We start from the raw sequence: 15874 nt of genomic DNA on the forward strand, positions 1-15874 counted from the left end.
ACATAGAAGATATATCATAATCAATTTCACAAAATACTTCTTTACCTCTATGCCATGTAAAAATCATATCAAGTCATTCCAAATCAATACATTGATGCATCTTGTCAAGGCATACCATGCAAACAAATCAAGCACATTACCATCAAACAATTTCAAATATCACATGGCATGAATTCAAGACATTATATCATGTAATAATCAAACAAATTAACATTAAAATTGTAAATTCCATACTACCTCTTTGAGTTAAATCACATGGCCTCCTCTCTTAATCCTTGAGCCTTCACTTGCTCCTTCAAATAACTTATCAAACAACAAGAATGATGGTGTCTCAAATCAATCATACTATTGATTACACAATTCTTCCAAAAATCCTGCCCCTTTTTTCCATTAATTTAGGGTTTTAGTATCATCAATTTTTCCTATAACTCCCATAGGTGCTTCCTACACAATTTTTCATATAGAATCCATTCTTGCACTTAGATTCATCAAAATCCAATTCCTCCTATGACTTCTCCTCTTGACTAAATAGGGTACCTTAGGATTCAAAATTCCATTTTTAATTTTAATGCTTCCAAACACATGTTCTTCATATATCCCTACACCAAATCACCTTTAAAATCCATTGAAAGCATCAAAACAACAAAAATCAAATCCTAGGGTATCCATCTTCATTTGGCCAAATAGTCTCCTCTTGATACATGTAACATCCAGACTTTTAGGCCTAGAAGTTCCAGAAATAGCCTAAATTAAATAGGTTACCAGACCCTTGTGAGCAGAAGTCCCAAAGATAAAAAAGGAAGTTAAAGCAGTTTCAGGGACTACACTGCAAAGTAAAAGTTTTCTGGGGCTCGGGTATAATTAAGGTTAGAGACTCTAGTAAAGTCTCGAAGGCCCAAAAAGAGAAAAGAGACTAGATACAGGCCAAAGGTTAAGCTAGAAGCCTCAAAGAGAGGATCATATGAAGCTAAGTCCAAGAAGGGACTAAACTGTAAATTCAGAAAGTTATGACTAACAGGGGTAAAAATGGAAGAGTACGAAGAGAATTCCAAGAAAATCCTAGAAAATGGGAAATAATATTCTAAGGCTCTTCTATAAAGAGAAAAGATGAAAATACCCCTGAGGCAGCTTCAACAGAATTTATAAGGTTATTACTGGTAAAAAGTATACCATGTGAGGTAATTATTTAAAATAGCAAGAGACCTCAAAAGTGTATACAAAAATGAGGTTAAATGGTTGAAAGGTTGTACTAATTTATAAAATTAGTCCCGCAATCAAAAGACCAGTGGAGTGGCTTTAATAAATTAAAGAGCCGGTTTTGCCGATAAAAGGGCATTTTGGTAAATAAATTTTTATGCAAGGTTTAAAGGAAGTGTTATGGCCTAAGAAAATTCATAGATATTCTCTAGAATTAAAGGGAATTTATAAAGCAGACAGAATAATTTTCTGAGCTCCGAAAGGCCATAAAGAAAGCCGGAGTAAAAGTGCACCGATAAAGTATTAATCAGAGTCTTGCACTTTACTTGGGCCACAAGTCGCCACTTGTCAAACCTTTAATGGATGGTAATTAAAGCTTTCCAAGTGTCAAGCTACCAATGGAGAGGATCTTGACTTTGGAATTTAATTACATTATGATTTAAGTTAATTAAGAGAGAGGATTAAGATTAAGTAGGCTAATGACACTTGGCATAACATTAATGATGGTTGGTGGGATATTTTGAACACATTAATGAGCTCATCTCTCCCCTAAATCAGATGGGAATTTCGTGCAAGGCATGAAGAGAGGGAAAAAGAGAGAGTTTTGAGGGAAAACCAAGAGAAAGGCATCAACTTTGGTCATATAATCAAGGTTCAAGGTGAGTTCTTGGCTCTAGATGTGTTCTTGCCTTGGTTTCTTTCTCTTTTATGGTTGAAAATATGTCTTCTCTCCCTTTTGATGGCTGGTCGAAATGGTTGATGAGTGGAGAAGGGAGTTTGGTTGTTAGATCTTGCTAGAACACCTCAAAATATGGTAGATCCAAGTGGATCCATGTGAAAATTGGAAGAATTACGTGCTGATTTGATGGCTTTTTCGAATTAGTTACTGTTCATATCTGGTTCTGAAATTTGGCATGCTTAAAGTACACTCTATGAGCTTTAAATCCATGGGTAGAACACTTTATTTGGATATGTGTACGATTTATGGTGATTTTTCAAAGTTAAGGTTTGAAATCTGGAAACAGTGTTGAACTTTTGGGAGATTGTCGAGTTCCGTACACTTCTGGTACTGTTCGGCGTAGAATTAGTTCCTGAAAAAATTTTTCCTTTAAATTTAACTTAATTATCTTTCAGTGAGACTTTGAAGCACTCAATTTGGATTTTTCTAGATTTAATTATGAATTTTGAAAGTTGAGCAAAAATTCTGGAGATTCTGCGTGAACAGTACCCGCGAACCAAAATTTTCAGATTTGATATTCTTAAATCTAAAGCCATCTAAAGTGGTCCTAATTGATAGGAAATAGATTATAAGGATGTAAAATGATAAGATTTATATTAGAAAAGTTAGAAAGAAAACCCTAAGACTAAGAGAAAGGGGTTGAGGTTCAAGAAAGTTAGTCTTGAACTTTATGTAATATAATGGTCCTAATGGATTGTGTCATCATTATGGTTATGTTTAGGACCTTTGAAACATCCAAGAGGATGTTTAGTGATGTTGGCTGAATGCCCACATGGTTGGAAAGTCAAGGGAGTCAAAGGAAAAGTAAGAGGAAAGTTTGAGGTGCAAGGTAGTGAACTTACCCTTTATGTGCTTGACATGGTATGCTTATGTGTTGGTTTGTATTTGTTGTTTGAATGATGTTGTGACATGATGATTGTTGCTGGAAATGCTGTTTTTAATATGTTCCCATGGCCATGCATTTTTATACCAAGCATAAAGCATGATGGCGTATCACTAGTTAACTTAATTTTATGAAAAACTACATACCATACACTAGCATCCATCTTGTGCATGTATGTGGTAATGTTTGCTACTGAGATTCCCCCGAATCTCACCCCCTCCCTAACCAACCATTTAGGTCAATCAATGATGGGCACTAATGGCATGAGAAGCAAGGAGAAGAAGTGGAGAATTATTAATGCAACTGAATGATATTAATATTCAATGTATAATTCTCCTATGCTGTAAATTATGTTATGAATGCCATTACTTCAATGTATATTCTTAGGATGTTTATGGCATGAATGAAAGTATATGAGTATGAATGAGAAAGATTAAGCCCATGTTTGTATGTCAAAGAAATAAAAGAATTAAAGTAAGGAGATATTAAGGGATAAAACGTAGGTCATGGAGCAATTAGTTTCAAGCTTCAGTTTGACCTATCCAATGAATGATTTAAATCATGAGATTTAGTAGACTTATAGTGCACATCCCAAGCTTCAAAATGAGTAGTAAATCACATCATTTGGATTTGTATACAATGAGATATGAATTTTTGAAGTTAAGGCGCAGAATCTGGAAAGTCCAGATTTTACCAAATGAATAGTAATTTTAATCCAATAAACTGTACATTTTCAGTGAGGATGAGTTCAGTTGAATATTTTTCCCTTAAAGAGCATTGAAAGAGCTTTCCGTAGAATTTTGGAACACCTCCATACGATATTTCTAGAATTAGTTATGATTTTTCAAAGTTGGACCTGTAATCTGAAAATTGGACAGTGAACAGTAATTTTCCGAAAATTAACGTCCAAATTGAAATTTTTAAGCTTAAGACCATCCAAAGTGGTCTGGAATGGTTCTAAATGAATGCTAAGGTATTATATAAGTAAGGTGTGACAATATACAAACTGACATCTTTCAAATAATAAGGTTTAAGCACTATCCAACAATCATTTCCAATCCTTTAACCCATATAACAACTCAATACCAATCCTAAACCATCATGAACATTTCATGTAGCACCTATCCTTTAGGGTTTCTAATGATGCCTCTGTCGTTAAAGCACTCAATTAAAGTAGGTCCCAATTAATTTGTAGTTTAGGATCAACCTAAGTCATTACTTCCAAGGAGCAAGTTATGGGTTTTTTTAGATAAAAATTTAGATGATGAAAAATGCAATAAATTGGACCTAAACTAAAATGCAAAATTCTAATTCTAGATGCAAGATGAAATTGTCCTAAAATCTATATGAAAATTAATTTAAACTAAATGAATGCAAATACAATTTTTGGGAGAATTTTTTTTAGAAGAAAAATTAAAATGATAAATGAAGGAAATTAATCAGAAAGAAAAGAAAATTAACAAGTAAAATTGAGAAGTTTCCTTAAGGTACAGTAGATGGAACAATTTAGAATTCGTATGGATTTAACCTTCATAACCTTGATCAGTTAATTAGACCAAAGAAAAGTGATAAGAGAGTGGAATTAATAAACTTAATCACCCACTTGAAATAAAGGGAACCTCAACTTCAAAAACACTTAAGCTATTAGAGAACTCATAATGGTATAAGGTCGGTAATTAAGCTCATTAAAACCAATGACCAGTAATTCAAATTAATTCTGAAAATTATGTTTGAAATTATCCAATTAAACAATGAGACAATTAACCAATTTAATTAAACAATTAAAAGGCAAAAGAACCCAAATTTTGCAATTAAAACCATATTGATAATTAAATTCATAATGAAAACTCAATTATAAATTAAATTAACAATATAAAAGTTTATAAATATAAATTCCAGCAGGTGTCTCAATATAAACAAAATCCAAATACCAATCTAATCTAAACATAAAGATGACAATTTGGAACTAAATTGTCTCACAAAAATACAACTCAAAATTATTTAAAACTAAATAATTTCAAGTTCTTGAATTAAAAAGATAAAGGAATATCACTCCCTTGTGGTATTCAAGTACTAGCCCAAGGTTCAAGTCTTTTCCATGTTTCTCCCAAGTTACTTCCCAAGCAAGCTTAAGTTGCCATAAAATCATCTTCCCTCCAAGCATAAAGACGTAAAGCATAGCCATGTGGGTGAGGAAATTGAAGAAGAGTGGCGTGGGTTCTTGGTGTATGTTGAATGAAAGAGAGTGATGTATGGGATTGAAGTCAAATAATATATTGAGGGGGGTTTATGTGAATGGCCGAAAGAATGGGGTAGAACCTGGAGAGAAGGATTCAAGATAGTGATTCACAAGTGATTTGATGGTGTCCGTAGGTTCTTCAAAGGTGGTGAGAGACGGTAGTGTATCGTGAACATGGGACAGAGGAAGGTGTGGTGCAATGCGTGAACAGAGAAAGAAGGGATATTAGGCGTGAATCCTCGCTCTCAAATAAGGAAAATATTTTAATGGGAGAAAAAAAAAATTTTGTGGATCAAAAGCTCAAGCATATAAGTAATTAATTAACCCACTTGATATAGTTATTAGATTATACTTAAATTCTAAGAAATAATCTCGCACAATTGGATTTCTAATATGCTCTTTCTTGACCTATAAGAATTTAAGTGCATCCATTAATATGGATTATATCCAGATATAATATAATCTATATCAAAATTAAATATTAGATATTCACAAAAATTAGGCAATAAATTGTAAAACTTTCCAAAAATCAATCTTTCCAAAAATATGAAACTTGTTTTGAAAGAAATAGGAAAAATTAATTCAAAGCTGAAAATAGAAAATCACAAAATATTTATATTTTTAATCCAAAACCTTAATTTTTATAAAAATCCAAAAATCAACCAATCAATCCAATAATGCATAAAATTTCATTTAAGCTCAAATTATCAATCAAATCCTTATTAATGCGGAATAAAATGTATAAAAATTGGGTTTTATCAATTTCAATCACCAAACTCTACCAAAACTAAGTTTAAAACCATCAAACCATAGAGAATCAAGTACTAGATAGAATAGTTAAGCTTTTACCTTGACTATTCCCTTGATTCACCTTAGTTTTGACTTGCTCCTTCTTTCCTCTTCTTCCTCCTCAAATGGCTGAATGTCTCCTCTCTCCAAAACTCCAAAATGGCCAAAAGAAAGGTGGAAAAAATGGAGAGGAAGTGATACACACACACACACATATATATAGACCTTGGATCAAGCTACCATGTGTCGCAATCTTAGCCCTTGATTTTGATCACATAACACATGTACACATCTCCTTCATTCTCTCTTAATTTGATGCCACATGTGAGTTGAGGTGTCCTTCACATTTAATGCAAAATGCCATCTCATAAGACACCTAATCATCCATATTTAAACATTCCACATATTTTATTTAAAAATCCATTCTTCCAACTATATCCATCAACAAATTGTATTATTCCATCTAGGACCTCAAACCTCATAAATGGCACCATTCAAGTCAGAAAAATGGAGGAAATTTTGACCTCACCAAGCTCAAGATCAACACACTATGAAATTTCACGTCGCCGGTTAAATTTTTCTCGGATCTTGTTAAATTAACAGTCTCCAAAAATTTATTTCCTTGCACCAATAGATTCCTCTTAATGAGAAATGATTGCCAAAATTTTCTCAGATTTTATTTTGGCCTATAACTCCTCCAATTGAATTTTCTTCGAAATCAGCCCTTTACCAATAAAAATTCTAGGTTTAAATAATTTCAAGCTAACCTCTAAATCTCTAGAGGTTAGGAACAATTTTAAAATTCATAATAATCCTTCAAATAATTTTCTTAATATTTTCATGAATTATTGAGGCTCCTATATATTTTAAATAATTCAATTCGACCAATTTTTCTTTAATTATCCAAAATTCCAAAAAAAATTAAAAATTCTAAAATAAATTATTTTATCCTTTTTTTTCTTTCAAGCCTCAAATGCTATTCTATACCCTATATTTCATGATTTTTGGAAAAATTTTTAGAATTTTCAATCCACATTCTTATCCCATTCAATATTGACCAGATATTCCAAAAATAACAGTCCAGTCCCGATGTGATCTCAGTTCAAAAGTTGTGCCATCTCATTGTTGGCTACCCTACTCAACCCATGACCTACTTTATATTCCTTATTTTCAAGGTTAAAATTAACAGGAAATGACAAAATTTGAGAGAATCTCAATAGCAAACATTAGTATCAATGCATGTGGATGCAAGGGTATGACATGCTTACTTAATCTAGCTCATGCTTACTTATAACATGTTTTCATATTTAATGTTTCATATTAACATGCATGACCATAGAAAATATCAACAAAATATAGCCTCGTAGTTGCATTTGCATCTCATATCGTGATCAAATAACATAATGCACATCAAGCACACAAGAAAGGTAAGTTTACTACCTTATATCTTTAAGCTTTTCGTCCTTACTCCCTTTACTTCCCAACCACTAAGATTACTTGAACAATCTTGCCATTCCTCTTTCCTGGTGTCTTATGACCCTAAATTCACAATACACATTAATAACCAGTCTGTTAAGACCATGAAAAAGCATTAACCATCTTACTCTTAAACTTATTCCTCTTTAACCTTAAATTTCACTTTCTTTTGCATAGCCTTTAAAATCATTTTCTTAGGAGGTGTTTGGATGATTGTCCAAACCATGGTTTGAGAAAAAATGATCCAAACACCCATCAATTTTTTGAAACCATGGTTTTATGACAAAACTATGGTTTGCCTATCGAAACCAAGGTTTTGTAATAAGCAAAAAAAATTTGCTTTTTGAGTGGTTCTCCCCTCACCCCCTACGGTAATTTTTTTTTGTTCAAAAAAATTATTTATTTTTTAAAAAAAAATAATCTTATATTTTATAATTATATATACATGTATTAACAATTACTATATTCTATCTTTAATATAAGACCTCATTTGACTTTTATTTGGTCCTTAATATAAAACCCCAATCTATTTTATTTCTCATATTTGTCTATCTTTTTTCAAGTTATAACCAATAAACTTGATTAATAGGGATATTGTAGGAAAGGCAACACATGTTTATTACAAATAATTAACTTAACTTATTTTTTTAATATACTCAAATTAGTCAACTAACTTACATTTAGAACTAAATATAGTAATTAATATATGTTTTTATACATTGTTTATTATGTTGGCCAAAAAAATTAATAAATTTATTATTCCGGTCTTTAATGTAGGACCTAATTGGAGAGTTAATATTGGTCTTAAATGTAAGATTATTATTCTGGTCATTAATGTAAAACCTAATTAGAGAGTTAATATGTAGACAAGGTCTTAATACCTTCATTAATAGAATCTTTATCTCACATAGCTCGGCTTCGTGACTCCATGAGAAATCAAATTGTTCACTATATACAAGAATAGTCATATCCTTTTTATTTTCTTTTTTATTTACAGATAATGTAATGTGTTGTTAAAAAAAAAACTACTTAGACAAATATATTTCGTTACAACCTCTATTATTAAGACAATTAATATGAAATTTTTTTTGTGTGGTTATTTAATTTTGTGAAAAAAAATTTATGGGATTTCATATTTAAAATTTTTAAGAAATAATAATATTTTTTTGGCAAAATAAATCATTTTCCTAAAAAATATTTAATTATTTTATTAATATATATACACATTAATTTTTTATTATTTATATTATTTATGTCTTATTTATTATGTTGCCAAAATATATATTATTAACAAATTTATTACTTCAAATAAACATATATTATGAAATATATCTTACATGTAATTATCATTTAAACATATGTCCTTTTTAGTAATTTCTACATATCAAAAAGTACTTCTAACAACAATTATCCAAACACTCTCACTTTATCAGAATCACTTTTTCAGAAAATCTATTCTTTCAAAATCTATTTTCCAGAAGCTGTTCTCCAAACCATGGTTTTGCCTCATCCAAAATGCCTCCTTAGTCATTTCCTACTTAATTTTTTATGAGAAATCCAAATATGAGCTTGGATTTATCAAAATCAAACTCTTTCTCCTATTTCTTGAGTTAGTTCAATGGTATGCTTTTAGGGTCCAAAAATTGCATTTTCAATTTTCATGCTTCCAAACTTGTTTTTCCACCTACACAATTTTTCATTTTAAACTCATTGAAAGCATCAAAATTGTCAAAATCCAGCCCTAAGGCATAGGACTCAACTTGGCCAAACAATTTCTTTGAGTAACACAATCATGAAATACAACCAATTTCAACATAAAACTAGTTAACTTTCATTCTTTTCAAACCTTTAAGCATTATTCTAACATTAATTTCATCTTCCCATTAACTTAGGAATTTCGTGCAGCATACCCTCTTAGGGTTTCAAGCTCCCAAAGACCATCAAAACCCATAACTAAACTAAACAAGACATAAAGCAAATGAAACGACATCAAGAACCATGATCTTACCTTGTCTTGGAGCTTGGATTTGTCTTGAACTTCATGAACTTCTTTTTCTTCCTTTTTCCATGAGAAATTTCATGCTCCCCCCTGATTCTCTTCTTAGCTGAAAATCCTCACATAAATAGGAGGGAAGGGGTATCTATAATAAGCAAGCTTAAATCTTGGCCATTAATCTTGTAAATGGGTGGCCTAATCTTGGCCATTCATTCGATCTTTCCTTATGATCTTGCCAAGTGTAATTAAGATTGACAAGTGTCCTTATGACATCATGCTTACATCATCTTACTTACATCATTAAGCCACGTGTCTTTTATCTAACAATACATGTAATACATTCTCCTCCCATCTAACTGTACACATAATCCCTTGCATGTCCCTTCATCATTTTGGCATTAAAATAGTGAGGAAATTAATAGGAAATTTGTGCAAAATGCAGCCCCTAAATATTCATCTACCTATCTTGCCATTCTGCATACTTTTTCAAGTCCTAACTTAACCGATACCATTGGAATATATTCTGTCACTATTTTCTCATCTCAAATAAGTCCACATATGGCACCGTCTTAAAGGAGCATAGAAGAAAATAGTTAGCTCCACTGACAAGCTACTTAGTCTTACTGAGTCACACAGTAGAGATTCGCTATATCAGGTAGACAAAGGACTGTCTAAAATGTACCCATACTACGTTCTGATTTTTCTGTTGTCTATAAGTATCTCCTGGTAACTCAGGACGCTGACTTAGAGGTGTCATAATTGCATAATAAATCCACTTGGTGACTTAGCACACTGACCCAGCAACATAATAAATGCGATCTTATCTCTTTGACTCCTATTTAGTGATAAAAATTATTTAATATTTGACTGAAGCATTTTATTAAATTTAGAACTCTAAAACTTCATCCATCTATACCATAAACTTCATTTAATTTTGGAGAAAATCTGAATTTTTTCATAACTCAACCCGTAGGTATTTCTTTTTGAATTTCCCACAAAATGCCCCTAAACGACAAAACCAAGCCTTAAATATTCTTAAAGCCATTCCACAAGGCCTTCTGGGAGTAAGTCTAATTTTATAATTTTCTATAATCTCTCAACTCATGAATCCTTATTTTCACTTACTTTTCTGAAACCTCCTCATAACTCAAATAATTAAATTTGACAATATACCTTGTAAATGAGTCAAAATTTTTAAAATTTACTTAAAATCAATTCAAGGGTATTTTAGTAATTTTTCTTCACATACAAGCCTTAACATGCTATTTACCATTTTTCTGGGATTTTTTGGAGTTATCGGGTATAATTTCCATTTTTACCCCTGGCCTGAAACTTTGTAAAATTCTTATTTTGCCTCTGATTCGGTTTAACCACATAATTCACCTCATTGAGGCCTCTAATATAACCTTTGGCTATATTCATCTCCGTTTCTCATTCTTACACCTCCAGACTTCACTAGAGTCTCTCTCTTCCTCTTTTCTCAATCCCAGAAAGTAGTCCCTAAGAATCCCTCTATCCCTCCAGGGAACCTCTAGGGGACTGCTGCGTAAAAAGGTCTGGTAGCCTGGCCTTTTTAAGCTAATTCTAGTACTTCTAGCCCTAAAAATTCGAGATGTTACACATTGCCTAAGTCTCAGTACAAAAGTTATGTCATCTATGTCCCCTCTATACCAACTGACCCTTAGTCTATTTTATTTTCCTTATTCTCAGGGTTAAAATTATTAGGATGTGACATTTCCTTCCCACTTAAAATAAATTTCATCCTCAAAATTTAAAATATGCCCTATTTGAAGAGTTTTGGAAACTTACTTTTCATCTCATCTTCCTTTTACCATATGGCCTCTTCCTGATCCATTTCTTTCTTGATCACCTTGACTAGTGGAACCATCTTATTCCTTAGTTGCTTAATTCTTTGATCCACAATCCATTCTTCTCATACCTTAAATAACAGATTATCCCGTGGCTCAATCTGGTCATATTCTATAATATGTGTAGGATCTGGATGATATTTCTTCAATTGAGAAACATGAAAGACATTATGTATTTGGCTGAGGTTAGGGGGTAGAGCCAGTCAATACTCTACTGGTCTAACTCTGGAGAGGATTTGACATGACCCTATATACTTTGGTGTTAGCTTTCTCTCCTTTAGGGATTGACCTATACTTATAGCATTTTTTGAAGAACTATATGTAATCAAAAAATTGATATAGTTCTAGAAGAACTAATAACAAAAAATTGATATAGTTCTTGAAGAACTGGTAACAAAATGGATATAGTTATTAAATAACTAATGCAATTCCTCCCATTCTTTATGGGCAGAAAAGGAATTAATAATGAAAATTATGACCCACAAACATATATATATATATATATATAATCAACGTTTGTTCATCAAAGGGTCTTAAGGTGATATAGCTCAATTGGATTAAAATCCATGACTCCATCTAAATCAAGAAGCACTCAGATTTTTAAGTTAAAGATATGTTATTAGTTTACTATATGCTCTTTATTCTATTTGAAAAACATAAATAAGAACACTTGAGGGGGAGATTGTTAGAATACAAGTGTGAATCATGTTGGATGGAATTTGTTATCATTAATATTCATATCATTCATTATATCTCATGTTCTTTTTGAAAAAGGTTCTAGAACAATCAGTGGTGCTCGACCCTCCATAAATGCACAAGTTTCTACCATTGGGTAAAATATGAAAAATAAGGCTCTAAAAGAGCTATATCATGATTTGTTATCCAGAAGATAAAATCCATAATTGACAACATATTCCTTATGAAATATTAAGGTGAAAAATGGATGATATGATGTGGTAATAAGAAGTTTACCACTAATTGAGAATAATTTTACAATAAATCAAAAGTTTGTGCATTTATAGTTTGGCATGACCGGTCAGATCATTCCATATCATAATAATGCAAAATATCACGAAAAATATACATTGGCATTTATTAAAGAATCAAAAGATTCTTTAAAAATGGTATATGATTCAAGAATTTTTATATGTTGTTTGTTTCAAAAGAACTAAATAAGAGAACATCACTAACTGTGCTCAAAATCAGATCTGTACATATTTATAATGTATCAAGTTTATATATGGGCCCAATTAAACACATGTGGACCAAATTAATACCTTATGAGTGAAAGATGCATCTATGATATGGTTACAAGTGTTTATGATCAATTTACAACTTGAAGTTTACAAATATGTTTAAATAATTATATTGAGTACATAAGTTCCTAATTATGAAATCAATATGATTCTCGTTGAGATTGCTAATCATGATTATATGTTTAGTAAAAGTCTCCATAAGTAGATATACCAAAGCTTATGAGAACAAAATTCATATTTAAGTATTGGGATGATTGATTTTATATATTTTTATGTATAAATGCATCAAGCCAATAATGTATTGTGAATTCTCCCATTATAATTGGTTTTGGTCAGGAGCCAGACATTTTTCATTTGAGAATGTGCAATATCTATTATTTCACTGCAATAATGCGCATAGATGGATATTAAAAGTAAGTTGGGATCAATATTGGATAAGAACCTCCTTATTCTCATTTGTCTCTAAATGAAACAAAATAATATTTCTAAACAAGACTTATGGATTTGGGAGACCTATACTCGATGTTCCTAATATAAGGGGAAGAAAATGTGTAGCTAAGAGAGAGAGCACATAGAACACATTTTTATTATCAAATGTAGATCCTCAAATATAGTAGTATGAACTAAAAGTTTATAAAGTATTGCATTCATAAAATATTATTAATATCTATCAGATGCAATTACTGACCCAAATGATAATTCTTAATTCTTATATTCCAGCTAAAAGTGCTCCTATTTTTTAAAGCATGTTAAAAGCATGAGAATATGATTAGTTCCAAAAGAAAAGAAAAAGGAGCATATGATCATGATAATCATACTAAGGAGGCATGAATTGCAAAGACATAACTATTTGACCCTTAAAAGGGCTTAAACGTCTAAAAGTAATAAAGAGATCTCGATATGTTATGTCATAAAAAAAAAAAAGGGACCAATAAAGGAATAAAATTGTCGATAATAGTTTTAGTAATGATATCACATGATCAAATGAGGATCTTATTTATAAATCTGTCATAAGATAGAGACAGAAAAATGGTTGGTCAACAAAAAGGGAAAGACACAACATTATAACAGGGGATTTATGTATCTCTAGCCAAGCACTTAAAGTGTAACATTAGTATTATATAAATGGACGTTTGTACAGTATTGGGCCTTCTTCGCAAGAAGAAATGTAATCTTGTGGTAGATTAAAATTTTTATGTATCTCATCAATCTGGAAGTTTGATAATATATGAAAATATTTCATATGTGTTTAGAAAATATAGTGACTCACTATATAGTAAAATTATATGTGAATCTCAGAAGAATTCAAATCCTTATGTAAATTTAAACGATCCAATATATGAATAGATTTGAATCATAATATATGAAAATCTTTGAAGGATTCAAGTTTCTATAAGCATACAATTATGTTTTTAAGAACACTACTCAATTAGTCTCTATATGATGTATATGTGGTTAATACCGATTGAAGGAATGACGTAAACATATTCCAACTTGTCTATTTATGAAAAGATTCAAAAAGGAGTTTGTTATTAGTACTATTTATGATGATAGTATCGAAACTCCTAAAAAGTCTCCAAAAGCTGCGAATTACTTAAAGAAAAAATTTGAAATGAAAGCTTTGAGAAGAATAAATATGCATAAGTCACATCCATTATATAGATAAGTCACATCTATTATATGTTTTGATAGTTGCAAGATTTTTAGATATGAACTAAAGATCAATTTAGACCTCTAGAAGGTGATGAATAAACACTTAGTCCAGAAGTACAATATCTTAGCATCACTGAAGCACTTATATATCTATCTAGCCGCACAGAACCTGATATATCATTTGCTAATTAGCATGATATAGTTTTTTATCAACATGAAGATGTTGGAATGAAGTTAAAAACATTCTTTGTTACTTTAAGGGTGCTATAGAGGTAACATTATTTTATTTGAAGGTACTCAAGACTAATCTTATTGACTATATAAAATATTCTTGTTTGATCTTCATGTCATGAGATCATAATATGATTCATATGGGTGTAAACCACAAAGGGACTATTTGTCTCATGATTTTCAAAAGATTATGAAATTAATATTGTTTTTATCTCATTACAATATTTGGAAGGTTTGTTCATTATATTAGACTTTACAGGCTCAAAGATATCAACTAATATTGCTAAGAGAGAGAGTTGATACATGATGTACTTTTTTTTGCCTTAACTATAGTTTTGTCCCATTGGGTTTTCTTAGCAAGGTTTTTAATGAGGCAGTTTTGCATAGTGTATCAATGAATAATGTCCTCTTTTTCTTTCGCTAGGTTTTTCTCCCACGAGGATTTTTCTAGTTGAAGTTTTTTAGTAACGAACATTCATATATATTGGACATCCAAGAGGGAGTGTTATGAATATAATAATATTTTGTTGATGTCCGCATATCTCCCATAATGTCTTATATCTCCCATAATTTCTAATATCTCCTCTTATCTCTATATCTCATAATTATCTCCTATTATCATGTAATGTGTAGATTCTATCAAAGATATAAAATTGTGCCTTTAAATAGATGTCATGTATCATGTATTTAGGAACTGTTGAATGAAATGAGAAATACTCTCTCTTGTTGATCCTCTCTTCTTCTCTATTTCTTCTTTATTTATAACAGAAAAAATTATTTTGAAAGTACCTATTCTGTTTTTCAATTTCCAATTTTGGCGCCTTTGAGTTGCTTGCGTGGATATATAAAATTTATTGCCTAGTGAAAAATAATTGCAAGCACGTGCCATCAAGAGATAGGCCAGAGTTATTACACATGGGAAGAACAATCCCCCACTCAAATTAATGTAAATCATACAAGTAAATGAGAAAAATCTCCTAATAACAAACAAGAATAAAGTGGAAAACAAATACCAACTCCAGATCTATTTATAAGTCTATCTTGATTTGTCCCTCTCAGAATAAGTTAGCATAAGACTGGGTTATCTCCAATACTACTATTGTCACTTATTTGTCTAACAAGAAGCTTTCTGTATTGAAATAACAAGGAATTTTTCTGGTCCTTTTTTCTCAATACGTGAAGTCATGGAAATAAAAATGTGAAAGATAATTTGACTAATAAGTGGGCTTATTTTTGGCAGTAAAGGATGAAAGGAGAATGGGAAGGAATAGGAGCGGTTCCGAAGATAATTGCCCAAGCACTTTTTAGACTTAAATGTTATTTTACACTACATTTGGTATGGGATTTTTGGATGGAAGGGGAGGAAAGTTGATCCTCCCCTTGTTTGGTCAAGAAATTTTTAAGAAGGAGAAGGGAGTTGCTCCTTTCCCCTTATTTGATTAGACACTTTTTTTAAGAGGGAAGGGGCTTTCTTCTCCTTCTTTTTTCTTCTCAGCCTCCCCTCCAAAAGTCAGATTTTTTACAAGGGAGATGAGAGATAAAATTTT

Source organism: Neltuma alba, unplaced genomic scaffold (assembly GCF_004799145.2).
Source record: "Neltuma alba isolate B1F8T4 unplaced genomic scaffold, ASM479914v2 tig00010912_pilon, whole genome shotgun sequence".
NCBI lineage: Eukaryota > Viridiplantae > Streptophyta > Magnoliopsida > Fabales > Fabaceae > Neltuma > Neltuma alba.